At 33.5% G+C, this 12,109-nt stretch overlaps 1 pseudogene; it reads right to left on the bottom strand.

Annotated features, from left to right (window-relative positions):
- Window positions 1-829: 829 nt before the first annotated feature.
- Window positions 830-926, bottom strand: LOC122126457 (annotated as a pseudogene).
- Between the last annotated feature and the right edge of the window lie 11,183 nt (window positions 927-12,109).

The raw sequence follows: 12,109 nt of genomic DNA, 5'->3' as shown, positions 1-12,109 counted from the left end.
ATATCTTACTATAAAAATTCATGGATTGCATCGTATTTTTCAAGTGAATTGCCTGACTTTGATGTCAAAATGTATTCAAGATTTGTTTGTATACATCTATAATGATTTCTGCAGGGTTTGTGATTATTTAAATCAGAAATCATTTTAACTTATCTGTTGGAATGAGTAGTACAAAAACTAAAAATATTTCTGGTGCTTGAATGAAAAAATTATATTTTAAAATAATCTGTTTTTTGTTTGTATAATGTACATAATCTATTTAATTCTCTCCTAGATATAATACTTTGAATTCTACATTGTTTTATTATATATATAGGTTCATTACAAATGTGTTATTTCAGATAGCATTCCATATAGAACAAGTTTAAGATTCCGATTCCTTTTTTTCCTAGGTTCTTATAGTATTTTATTTCTTTGGGATAAAATGACAATGTTATCTAATTTCAAAAGTTTTGTAAAGATTATGCTATGTAAAGGCCTTTCTAAGGTGAGGATTTAATGCATTGATGTCAAAATAACTTTCAGTTCAATGAATTACATGTATTGTTACATTTGTATTTTTTAATATTTTTATTGTGAAAATACTGTACAGTGGGGTTACAATTACATGGGCAAGATAATGAGTACATTTCTTATCAAGCATTGTAGCCTCCTCTTTGTTTACCCTTCCCATTCATTCCCATCCTTCCCCTGCCCCCCCACTCAATCCTCGCCGTTACCCCCCCCCCCACACGCACCAAAGTTGTAAAGTTCATTTTTCGACATAACGACTTGTATTTTTGTAATCAATTTTTAATAACTGTTTTTCATATCTTGCATGTGAAGGATGAAAAATATGGAATACTTCACAAATTTTCATATCATCCTTGTGCAAGTGCCATGATAATTTCTATATTGTAATTTGGGTAAACGTGCTGCTGAAGCGTGTAGTATCCTGTAAATTTAAGTAGTTAATAATGCATTCTTTATACAGGCATATATCCTTGGTTGACTGTTTGTAACTAGGAAACCTTATTGTTCCTAAAAATGCTATTGATCTTACTTCTCTAAAATTCTGTGTATATTGGAAAAAATTTATATTGTTTGGTCGATTGCTCACATTTGCAATTTTTTGTCAATGACTACTTTAAGTATTTTTCATCTTAAATTTGATCATACTTTGAAGTCTTTATAGCTAGGTCCAAAAGTGATTGCTTTTCAAGTATTTGTTTATAAACTGAGTTAGCTTTGTGGAGCTAATGGATTCAAAGTAAGCCTTGCTTAAGAGCACTTCTAAACTTCTGCAGCTTAAAAATTCCTAAATGAGGTCTTATTGGCAAAAATGTCTACCTGACCCTTTACTCTTCTTCCATGTAGCAACAGACCAACCAGAATATCTTACCCTGACAGCATAGATTTTCTTATTGGAACAAAACTATTCTTAGTTAAAAGGGATCATAGAGAGATAAACAGTTAAGACAGAATCATTTAGACTAGAAGGTATTTTATCAAAATATATTTGTTTTTTTTATACCTAACATTTCAAAAGTAGCTAAAGCCAAGAAGGTGAAAAAATTTTTCACATGCATGATTACCTAATGTCCTGGTCAGTCTACCATCCAACCAAGCAGGAATTTACACTACTGCCTTTCTTTCATGAAATATTTTCATAGTTACAAGAGAAGTCTATATGTTTCTCCTCGATAATAGGCCTTAAATTGGTAGTTTTTTAATCACAGTGTTTCCTCTTGTCTCTAGGCTGTAAAGCTACAAATGATAAAGTTTTAGGTCCAACTCTACCAAACACTGAAGTAGAAATAATGGAATAATACTTTAAAACACAGTTGCCTTTGATACCCTAACCACTGCAGAACATTGCAAAACATGTGCCTTATTCTTATATTATATATATTTATATATTGTATATTTATACGTGCTGATATTTTATTTCACACAGTGAAACTTACTAGAATTAATTGATAATTTGTCAAATAAATAGATATTTATTACAATAAATAGATTGAATATAAATAATAAGTTTTATAATGTACATTAGAATATAGAAATTATCAATGCAATGTCTGCGTTATAAACTTTTGGTATGTTCTAAGTGTTCTTGATCTTCTGAATTCACATTGTAAAAAAAATTGTTTTCCTCTAATCTATAAGGGATTTTACTCTGCTGCTCTCTTTATTGTTTTAACTCACTGGTTCCAAAATGTTTTCTCCATATTTCTGAATCACTCCTACACAAATTTTGCTGATATGATATGTAAAAGGTATCATTCTTCCACAGGACCCACGGGTCCTAGGATCCCATGTCCCAGTTATCTGCTTCATCCGATAACAAGGGCAAGATTTCTCATGCAGGCTCCTGAAACATGCCAAAAGAAAGTAATTGAAAATCCATCTCAATTCCTTACGACACTGGAATTAGCAGTAATCAATTTTGAAATGCAATGCAACTTAAAATGAAAGATGAGATCACAAAATCTGAAAGTACACTAATTCAAACTTTCAGTTTAGAAATGACCAGCCCATATGAGTGACCAAGATCACAACTGGCACAAAATTATTTTTAATACCCCTCTTCTAATGATTATTAAACGATTTCAGTCCAGCATAAGTAGTCCAATTATGGATCTATCGTTCTAGGATCCTAGAACGATAGATCCATAATTGTTGTACCAAGGCTAGGAAAACTTGACTTACAGGTCAAATATAATTCACAAAAACATTAATTGAGAAGATCATTAATGCTTCAAAATACTGGTACTTCATTAAAACTTGGTTTTGTAGAATAAAAATGTTATCATTCTCAAACCAATGATAACCTACATTTAATCTCCTGAAAGCAATTTCCTTTTCTTATAATCTTTTAAAAATCACATTCACCAAAATAACATTTGACAAGTAGACGATAGTGACATTACAAATTTTTCAAGTTTAGGGTGCAAGTTACAATTGAGTTGATTTATTTACCCAGCACTAATGCCAAACAGGTTCAACCACTCATTAAAGTGTAGAAATAGTACCACCCACCATTTGTGCTGTTCAGTAGATTCCTTGCAGAAATGTGTCAAACAGAACAACCTCCCATAATTCAAACCCAAACACTAGCTAATAAATTAAGTTTCATCACTTAATAAGGTAAATTTTAAAAAGTCACAAGTAGTTGCCTTATCATATGTTGTTTTATGTTTCCCCTATCTGTCTAACATAGTACTCATCAGAGATGTGAAAAACATAAAATCTGTCTTTAATTTCTACCATATTCTTGTATAATAGGAAATCGTAGTTTTTTTCTTTTTTACAAAACTTATAATATAGAAAATATTATCCCATGTAAAATAAAATAATCACAAACATTTTACAAAGCCATTAATAGAATTTGTTAGTTAGGAATATATTCTAAGCCATTTTTTAACTTTGTTGTTGACTAAAGATTAATCTTCCAACTGGATGAGAATAAAATCATATCAAAGTGCTTCACGTCTCCAGTCTTTCAAATTGTTATTGCAGATGAATGAATTATGGAAATATAAGCTGACGTCAGTACAAGTATATACAGGATTGAAACTCCATGGAATGTATATAAACCTTTCAAAATATTAAGTTTAACAGAATGTCTATCAGGAAGTTGAAATCAGAGAGGAATAATAGTAAAGACATAGAATGAATGTAAAATGGAACAAGGGGCAAGTACAGCTAGAATAATCAATGTACACATGTGATAAAGGAAGTGGTAAATCTGAAATAAATCTTGGAGAAGGGGTTGGTTGAGAATGATAGAAGGAGTCACTCTGATCCAGGAACATTGGACAATTAGATGGACATATTTATTGTAATACACTTGCACAACCTTTTGAGATTTAGTTAAAAAACACAACAAAAAACAAAAACACACAAAAATCACAACCAAACAGCACTCTCTAGAGAGGATGAATATGACCTCTCAAAATTTTAAATAGTTAATGAAGGGTAGTCTTGGGAAAAACAAATAAAGCTGTTCAAAGAGGGCAGTTTGGGGTAGCAGAGAATTTTGAACAGATTTAAATAGATTGTCTAAGGTTATGAATCACCTACATCTGCTGCAAATATTTTCTTCTGTGAGTTCTTTTTGTATGCAAAGGATACTCCAGTCCTCAGCCACACTTGATAGCTTGTGAAGATAGAATGGAAGAAACAAGATAAATAACCCATTACTCTACTGGGGACAGAAGAGTCCTCTGTTTTCTCTCATCTCTCTTCACTACTCTTTCTTCATACTTTTAAGTCAAGTGATTTTGAATTATATCTTTCATTCTTTGTTCTGGCAAAGTAATTAGCCAAACTAATTTACTAAATATTATTTGCCATTTTTTCTGCCATGCTGTTTACTTATCCATGAGAGTCCATTAAACTTCACCCTTGCGTTTGGTTGCCACGAAAACCCAACGTCTATGTCAATGACGACAAACTCTAATGTAAAACTTTGTCTCCAAAAAAACGTTCCAAGAAGCTGTGATCACAAATATTTAGCTATACTTTTTTTCTTTTACCTTGAAAGTCTTCTTGTGTCTGAAGTGCCACAAAAATAAGTACTCCACTACTTTTTGGTTCCATCACTTCTAACCTCAAATATTTTGCTAACAAGATGCTTAGAGGAAACCGTAGTTTACTTCACTTTTATGTTCTCTTTTAAGACTCTCCTTAGATACCATATCAGGATCAGTGAAGTTATTCTTTGCAAAATTATTTCAATAGATTATTTTTTCTTGGTCTTGCATTTGCTCAGCAAGATGTATGGAAAAGAATAGAGTTAAATGATCCATACCTTGGGTGACAGTGTCTGTTTCAAAGGACAATGCTTCTATGTCCCAATTCTATGTCCTCCTCTTAGCTCTTGCCTGATTTCCAATTAAGCACAGCTTCTTGGCTTCAAGCCCAGTGGAGCTGAAAGACTATAAGATCTCCTCCCCGCCCCGCTACATCTTCATGGTTTCTCTTTTAAACCTCTTTTAAGTTGCCTCATTTGGACATAGAATTTATTTTCCTGTCTTCATTAAATCTGTTCTGCATTGTAGTGAGCCTAATAGGCTCTGTAAAATCACTTTAGGTAGCAAAAATATTAAGAGACTTTATATAAAAAATTTTGGCCTCCCTCCACTGCTAATATCAATATGATTGGATAGGGCTTCTAAGAACATTGTATTCTGACCCTTTCAATTTTCTCAATTCTTTTCTGATCCAAAACTTTTTGGCTTATGTAATAAGAGAATTCTTCACTACCTCATGTTGATAAGGATATTATTTTTTGTGAGCTACTTCGAAATGTGTAATCATTGGAGTATCCAATCAGATTTTTTTCTGTGTTTCAGTGCTTCACGTGCAGAGACATTGTGGAAAGTGTTACAAACAGAAAAGTGTGAACCCAATATATTCTTTTATTTTTGAGGGCACTAACTCCCTAAAATTTTTACCCAAATTATCTTTTTCTAAGAATAATTTTGGTAATTAAAGGTCAATTCACATATTTTGATGTCTTTTTAAGAACTTTGAATTTCACACAGTGAGAGTGTATTTCCTGGGTAAGGACAATTCTCAAGGGAACCTACAGGATTTACAGTAAGGTTTCTGAAGTTTGTATGTTTAGTGTGAAAATGAGCTATCTTTACCCACATTGCTCTCAACTAAGCCTCCATAGCTTTCTTTGCATGAAAGTCTATTTTTCCCAGGCAATTTTATTAATAGTCTAAGTTGTTAAAAAGTTTGAACAATTAAAATATATCTGTCATAATTTTTAAACTCTTTTGAAATTCCTTTATCAGAATCACGTTTTCCCCAATCCTAATTCAACCTTTACCATCAAAAACAGTAACATGTTGTTTACATGATATAGTGTCCAGGCAACTATTATTTTCCAGTGGCTTTATATGTATATATGAACATAGAAGCTGATGCTGAGCAAAATGAACTCCAGATATGGAAACAGAGATTTTTTTGCCGTTGTTTTTAATGTGATTTCTATTTTCTTTGGGTTTGTCCTCAGCTGTATTTGATTTTGGTACCCTGTGTATTGTGTATACATTTACCTTAATTAGGGAAGTGAAGAGGAACAACAAAACGGCGAGCCAAAGGATAAGCCAATGCAATATCAATACACACAAGACAATATGTTGAAAATGTACATTACAACTTGTGAGGAGTATTGAGGTGAAAGAAAACTGTGAGAAAAATGAAAGAGGGGGTAACAAGTTTGAAAAGTTATGTATTTACTACCTTACAATTACTGTAACCCCATTGTACATCAATTTAACAATAAAAATTAAATTAAAACATAAGCTGCATAAAATATAATTTCACTGTATTGTTATAGTAAATATTATTCTTTATTTTATGTAGTAACTTTTTTAAAATCAATACTATTTGGCATCTAATTTGAATTGATTATTGTTTTTTTATCAGAGAGTCATCAAATTGATGTTATCCAACTAGACAATATTTTCACAATAAACGCGAATATTTTGAGAAAAGAATAAACTTAGTACTTTTTCATACTAAAACTGAAAACAGTTTAATTCTATGGAAACCCATAACTTTTAAAATAAATAAGTTGTTAAGAGGACAGAATATATGTGTTCCTCAAAATTCCTATGATTAATAACTACTCATTTTCAAATTCTAAACATTCCAAACCTGAGAGATTCAAAACAGTACCTGTTTGCATGTTATCTAATTTTGCAATAGATGCAGTTTACAACGGAGTGTTACAGAATGAGAAGTCAACAGAAAAATAGCCACATTCTGGTAGAGGATAAAATTATGAAGCATAAAGTCATCTTAGTCCAGTAGTTTCCAACTTGTAAAGGGCACTTTAAAATTCCCTTAGTTCACATCATGAATATCTTATCTCTATTGTGAAAAAATACTACACCTCTGATAATGTGATGCTCTCCTTGTTCTGGAAAGAATACTACAATAAACTGGGTTGCATCATTTTTTCCCCCAGTGAGATTCTTGAGATCAGAACACTTGAAAATGTTATTTATATTTATACTTTTTTAAACTATCACAGATATTCAGGATGCTAAGGTCATAAGATTGTGGTTCAAGTCTCCAATAAACTCAGAAAAAGTCAGACACAAATGGCACTGAGATTGAAGTGGTAGCGCATGAGCCTTGAGCATAAACAGGCTCAAAGACAATTTCCAGGCCCAGTTTTCAAGCTCTAGGACAAACCAATGAAACAAAAACAAGCCCCAAATGTAGCATTTTCCTCATTGTATACAGAAGCACTTAATTAAGGAAATTGCTTCCTGTATTACATATAGGTAGAAGAAAGAAGATGTCACACAATTATTCTCTTCATACAATGTCATACAAAACACTCAAAAAATGCAATTTTTCTATATTTATAAGTTAATATCGATTTTTTGGCAATTCTGTCTAGATTATTTACTTTATCATTTTATACATGAACTGTTGGAATTATCTATTAACTAAGATCTAATTATAACTCTCTTGAAAGCATATTATAGGCAAATAGAATGCCAGAATCATTTGTGAATTTGTCAATTAAACCCCCTACTTATAAAGAATTTTGTAGTATCCTATAAAATATGAAATTACAAACAATACTAAAATATTTATGTTAACTTTAAATTCTAATTTAGCAAGATCTACAAAGTCCTGCATTAGATGAACTTTGCTATTTCTCTAGGCTTAAGATTTTGGAATCCTTCCTCATTTCTTTGGAATCCAACAGAATGATGCTTAATTACTTTTTTTTTTTTTTTTTTTTACAAATTTTGGGTGGGAATCATAAGCCATTTTGAATCTAGGAATGTTCTGTAATGAAGAGAGCACTTAAAACACAACTGAAGATTATATACGAGTTGCATTTCAATAGGAAATTTGACTTCTCAAAACATAATGACAAAATTAGCCCAAACTTGCAACTGTGTATTTCTTTCTTGTTGTTTGGTTTGTTTTATTAGACAAAATTATACTACCTGGTCCAGGGAAGGTATCACTATTTCATTCCACTCTCTAATCTCCTGTCTTAGTTTGAGTGTTAGAATTCCAGGCTTATATCACATTGCCCTGCCTTGGTTTGTTGGTTTATTTAATCTAGACATAGACTAGCAATTCTGAACTTCTCCAATGATATTATCCACTAGACTGACTGCTCAGAGTGTTTATGTACTATTTTCAAAGATCTTCTAACACTTGACACAGGATATGATCATTTTCAGATGCATCTGCTGGGATCTCTGATTCATTCGATCCCTTTAATAATAGTTACTTGACTCTCTTACTATCTCTCGTCCCTACCTATGTAATAGTCTCAAACTTTTTTGAAAAAAGTTCACTTGAGTACTTTCTAATATTAAAATTTATCTCTTAATTCTTACTCAGGACATATTTTTTCTTGCTTTTTAAAAACTTTTCTACGTATTCTAAGAGTTGTTTCATTTGTGTATTTGTGTATGCACATATAAGTGCCTCTGTGTGTATGTGTATGTTTGTATGTATGTATGCAAAAGCCTCAAGCTCTTATTCATCAATCTTGCTCATGACTGGTATTCCATCACCTTAGACATTCTTCCAATCCAGGTTTTGGCTGGTAGTGTGGCAAAGACTGTTCTGCCCAGGATGCATGCAAACTGTACTTCCCAGAATCCTTTACATTCTTAGGTTTTATTTCTGCAGAAGTATCAACTTTTAAACTACAAACATTTTTGTGAGTGAAAAGTCTAAGCTATAGCCCAGATTTTTAACTCAAAAATTCATATAAAGTTAGATGAACATACACATTGCATATGCTGGGTGCACACTGTTAGAAATGTGATCTTAAGTTGGGTGGTGGAGAGATCTGGGGATTGGGGTTAAAATCCAGCCCAGGTAGGAAAGTCCCAGAGATTCTTTTCCCCAAATAACTACAAGAGAACTAGAAGTGGCACTGTGGCTCAAGTGGTAGAGCTGTAGCCTTGAGCTGAATAGCAGAAGGACAACGCCCAGGCCCAGAGTTCAAGTGCCAAGACCAACAACAACAAAATGCAAGTAAAGGAAAGAAAAAGAAATGTGATCTTAGCCACTAGTTCACTGCTAGTATAATCCCTGCTCTCTCAAGATGGACTTTTTTTTTCCAGTTAAGTCCATGCCCTTATATCTGACTTGCATTGTAACCAGAATTATTCTTCCATTCTACTTTTTTAAAATTTGTGCGATTAGCAAGCATGATTTAGAACGGTAAAGGCCTCATACTTCATGTTCCACTTAGGAACACTCCCATAAATCTACATACTGGACTTGGCTTTATTGTTTCGATGTTGTCTTATTTGTAGTCTTCTATATTGTATTGAACCCTTATACTTAAAAACAGAACTTCTCTTTCTCCTATTATTGCAAATGTTTTGCTTACTGTTAACTCATGTGCAGTAGGGAAATAATGCACAGCACATACACTCACAAAAAGAATGATCTGAGGAACTTCTTCCCATTTAAAATTTGGCTTAATTTGCAGAGCAATTATGAAGTTTGAACTAAATGTACTCATGGACAAAGTATTTATAAGCAATATAAATTTTATATTTTATCTTTACTAAGTTGTCTCTGAAACACCTGTTACCTTATGTCCAAAAGTGTCCTTGTGTTATTTCAATGAAGCCAGAAAACATTCATTAGACCTCAAGAAGCACCAACGATTCTTACTGGACTTTGTGGAAACTGATCCCAGGAGAGGAATTGAACATAGAGGAATGATAAAGTTCAAATTAAATTGTGCTTTTCTTTTCACTGTACAAGAAAAGAATCCCAAGGCTTGAATGAAACTCTGTCCCTTACTTTTTCCAGTGTGTTTTTTATTCATATAAACGTGTCTGTAAACTTCTAGTTGACAGTATTACAAAAGATAATAATATGCCATGTGAAGGCCAGCATAGAATAAAAGGAATTAATGTTGCTGTGTTTTAGTTAGTTTGTATTTTTTTGCCAATTTTGGGGCCTAAACTCTGGGCCTCTCCTTCAGCTCTTCTGCTCAAGGACAGTGCTCTACCACTTGAACCACAGCACCATTTCTGACTTTTTCTGTTTGTGTGGTACTGAGAAATCAGGGACTCATACATGCAAGGCAAGCACTCTACCACTTAACCACATTACCGGCTCCTAATAACATTGTTTTAAAATTGTTCTACTGCAAAGAAACAAAGACATGGAGGTTTAAAAGTGTCTTATGGATGAATATTTCACCCCTGAGATGATTCTCTTTTTGCAGGAGTCAGTTATCAATTCCTTTATTCTGGTCCTGAGTTCTCCATAGCAATAAGGATTCCAAAAAAGCAGGATACTGTATGATCAGCACAAGCAGCCTCTTTTCAGACCAGTACTCCTTTAAGGAGAGTCCCAAAGAACTATCTGGGGGTTGTTTTTGTTTGCTTGTTTGCTTAGATTGTCCTGGTTCTGGGGCTTGAACCCAGAGGCTGGACCCTGTCCCTGAACAGTTGTCTTTCTTGCCCACCTATCCTCAAAGCTAGTACTCTACTGCTTGAGCCAAAACTCCACTTTAGGCTTTTCTACTGTTTATTTACAGATAAGATTTTGACAGACTTTCCTGACTGGGTTGGCTTTGAGCGTAGATAGTAAGAAAGCCAAGTGATATCAACAATATGGGCTTCTCTTTTGAAAAAATAAATATTAGATGAAGCTTATTATAAAGCTAATATTTGACACTTTTTAAAAAAGAGAATATGCCCAGCAAAGAAGCCATAACTTAACTCAGCAAAAGAAGGTGCACTGAATCATTTTGGAATTATTTTTTATGCTTGGAAAGATTACTATTGACCGTGTCATTCCTTTTAGGGAAACTGAAAGTCATATTTGCACTTTTTTTGTTGGTCATGGTGCTTGCACTCTGATCCTGTACGCTGGTGCTTGCACTCTGATCCTGTGCGCTGTCCCTCACCTCTTCATCTCAAGTTGAGCACTCTACCACTTTAGCTACAGCACCACTTCCGGGTTTCCTGTGATTAATTGAAGATAAGGGTCTCATGGACTTTCCTGACAAGGCTTGTTTTGAACTACAATCCTCTGGTCTCATCCTTCTGAGCAGTTAGGATTATAGGTTTGAGTTACCAGCACCTGGCTCATATTTGCATTTATGTGTACTTAATGATACTATGTAGACAAAGAATGGAACTTTGAACCAAATGATGACATTGCAGCTTTTAAGAAAAATTGGGGTAGGAATAAATATGTCCTCATTTTTCCATGTTGTTATATTAATGACTCATGAGCTATGGGACTCTTACATTAATATCCTCTGCCATCTGTGTAGGTGTTATTTAGTATTAGGCAATATTCATAGAGTAATATAGAAAGACTGAGATTTTTAGAAAGCAAAGGAGATCAGGTATGAAAGAACAGCATAGAAGGAGATACATTTATCACACAGATATTAAGAACTAGCCAAAGAGATTTAGAATGTTAAAGGCAATGAGGAATGAGCCTAGTTGATAACTAGTTCTTCAATAACCAAGAATATTTCCCTAGAACAGTTTCTGGTATATGTTAGTTACTATCATTTATTCCTTCCATCTGGAGTTATTCCTTCTCTTCTATCACAACTTTTAATTAGCCTCTGCCTTTTTGGTGCCATGACTGACCAAAAAGATTTCCAAATCTCACTTAGACTAGCCTTCCCTGTGATTATCTGTGACTACTCAAAAGCTTGGAATCTTTGAATTTCCAGAATTCATCTTCACTTAACATTTAAGTACATTCCTGGCATTAACTGCAGTGATCTAATGAACAAAACATTTTTTTCAACACAGTATCCTAATATAGGCAAAATGCATGAATTAGGGACTATTGTTAGGTATCAGTATGGAAGGAGCAATTATATATTCCAAGTGTGTGTTCTTTATTTTGCATTTACTGTTTTGTTTTGTTTTGTTTTTGACAGTACAGGGGGCTTAAACTCAGGGCTAGGGAATTATTCCTGAGCTTTTTTTTTCCATCAAGGTTATCACTCTACCACAGCTCCAGGGCACACAAATCCCTTGGTCTTGTAATTTAATTGTGATGAGTCCCCCTTCAAGCACCTTACCCTTCCAGGACCCTAGAGCTCAGCCGTGAAGCCCATGCACCC

The sequence above is a fragment of the Dipodomys spectabilis genome, unplaced genomic scaffold (assembly GCF_019054845.1).
Source record: "Dipodomys spectabilis isolate Male_0828 unplaced genomic scaffold, ASM1905484v1 ptg000278l, whole genome shotgun sequence".
NCBI lineage: Eukaryota > Metazoa > Chordata > Mammalia > Rodentia > Heteromyidae > Dipodomys > Dipodomys spectabilis.
This window is presented reverse-complemented; position numbering and strand designations above follow the sequence as displayed.